At 36.7% G+C, this 2,420-nt stretch overlaps 1 protein-coding gene across 1 annotated transcript in view; it reads right to left on the reverse strand.

Annotated features, from left to right (window-relative positions):
• The window catches only part of LOC107623022 (protein ANTHESIS POMOTING FACTOR 1-like), a 14,357-nt gene extending 12,399 nt beyond the window's left edge, over window positions 1–1,958 (reverse strand). The window contains exon 1 of the mRNA XM_016325143.2: window positions 1,767–1,958. The gene's annotated coding sequence lies outside the window, so the exon portion shown is untranslated. The remainder of the gene's footprint in view (window positions 1–1,766) is intronic.

The raw sequence follows: 2,420 nt of genomic DNA on the forward strand, positions 1-2,420 counted from the left end.
CAAACTCAAAAGTTAAATAGTAAAAAGAAATATCTAAATATTAAATTTTGACTTTGAGGGTTAACAGGATCACTTAACACCTCAGATTCTAATTTATTCTAATTTAGAAATGTCAGGAGAGTGAGGAGACAAAGGATTATCAATTTCAAAAGAATGTTGAGATAGAAAATGTTGATCATTCTGTGGTATTATGCTAACTGAACATGAACCTGAACCTTGCAAGATGACCTTTTCGGTTTAATCTTAGGCAGCGTTGCGTTCATCTGTTGTAAGAGAGCTCTCTTAGCAACAGATTCTTCTTGCTGAGCAAGCCATAAACGGGATCTAGTGTTGTTTCCAAGTTGAGGTATCAACATAACAAGTAGTCATTGAATAAGAAAGCATAACATATCACCAACTACCTATACACTTTGACTCTCCTTCCACTACCATCATCATCATTCATTAGTTTATTTATATATGGCATTGGCAGGTAGCTACCTACTCATTCAGCAACAACCAGCATTTGATTTGATTTCCATTTTTAGCATTCAACAACAACCATTACAAAACAGCAGCATAACAACAGCAGCAGCTTAACAAGTCACTAATCAGAAATTCCAAATTTAATTAGCAATCCTATTCTTGTTTCGTGCATTTAATTACTCATAAACAAAACTCAACTCCACTTGAATTGTTAATTTAACCTTGGTCTTATGGAATCATAAATAGGAATACATTACATTGCTCTTTCTTCTAAAATTCAAGCAACAACATATGATTTCACAATTTAAAACCTTATTCACCAGCTTCTCTTCTAATTCATTTGGAATATGCACAAATGCACTTTACAGTATCCAAATATCCAAATACAACAACTCAATAATCTCAAATTCTCAACTCTCAAGCATAGTTGTAAGAACCGAACCGGTCATCAAACCGGTTAGGCTACTGGTTTACTGATTTACTGGTTCAACCGATAAATCGCTAGTTAAACCGATAAAACTGGTCCCACATAAATAAAAAATATAAAATAGTAAAAAATTTGAAAAATTTAAAATACATATCATCAATAGTATCTTAATTTGACACAATAAAAATAATAATCTCTAAAATTAGTTGTACTACTACAATTGAATTAATGTTCTCGGACAATATTCAATCACTCCTGAATTCACCATCATGGCATGTTCATCCAACTTATAGCAGGTAATAATAATAATCCTATCCTTGTCATATAGTTTTAGTTCATATATATGATCACATTATTCAAATTAAAGTCTTAAAATCCTTTCAAAATCACATTATACTATTGATTCTTTTTTCTAATTTCAAAACTAACAATAAATTTCCCAACACTATGCAGCAACATTATTATTAAAGGCATCACCATCAACAAAAAAAATCAACAATCTGCCATTAACTAGTTCAACAATATAACAAGTTATAACTCAACAATATATACATGATCAACAATCTGCCATTAACCTATCAGTTATTCACTCCCTTCAACAAATTAAAATCTAGTTTGCAGACCAATCTGGATGAGACAGATTCTGGCACAGCAATGTTACATCAACAAAAACAACTATACCCACTACGAATCAGAAAAAAAAATAACAATCTGCCATTAACTAGTTCAACAATATAACAAGTATAACTCAACAATATATACATAATCAACAATCTGCCATTAACCTATCAGTTATTCACTCCCTTCATCAAATTAAAATCCAACTAAATAACTAAAAAAAACAGAGAACATATTTCACAGTTTGGAGACCAACCTGGATGAGCCAGATTCCGAAGACGGAGAGACAGCACCGCAGCAGCGACGGAGAGGTAGCACCGCAGCAGCGACGCAGGAGACGCGACGCCGATGACGAGAGACGCGGAGCCACGAACCCGACGTACTCGGACACACTGTGAAGCCGGCGAGACGAAGCAGAGGAAGAGAGTCTTTGAGACTGAGAGAGACAAGAGATTTCTGAACCGGCCGGGTTTCACAAAATCACCCGGTTTGCCGGTTTTAATCCAAAATCGGGCAGTTCAAACGGTTCTCTCCGGTTTTGTTCCTTATGCGGTCGATTTACTCAAGCGGACCGGCCAAAGGTTCACCGGTTTTCTGGTCAAACCGGCCAATTCGGTCCGGTTCTTACAACTATGCTTGGGGGACGGGTAGCCATTTAGGGTTTTTTTTTTAAATAAAGTATAAAATGGCGCCGTTTGGATGGAGTATTCAAACCAAAAACCCGCTAAAAAACCGGACGGTTCTGTCAGTTCACCGGTTAACCGCCGATTCGACCGATTTTTTCACCAGTTTTTTGCCAAGCGATTTCTGGCCTTACCCGGACCGGCTAGGTGACCAGTTCCCGATTAATCCGGTTGAACCGGCCGGTCCGGTTTGGTTTTCAAAACCATGCCTGGTATTGCTATTGTAT

Source organism: Arachis ipaensis, chromosome B10 (genome assembly GCF_000816755.2).
Source record: "Arachis ipaensis cultivar K30076 chromosome B10, Araip1.1, whole genome shotgun sequence".
Taxonomy (NCBI): Eukaryota; Viridiplantae; Streptophyta; class Magnoliopsida; order Fabales; family Fabaceae; genus Arachis; species Arachis ipaensis.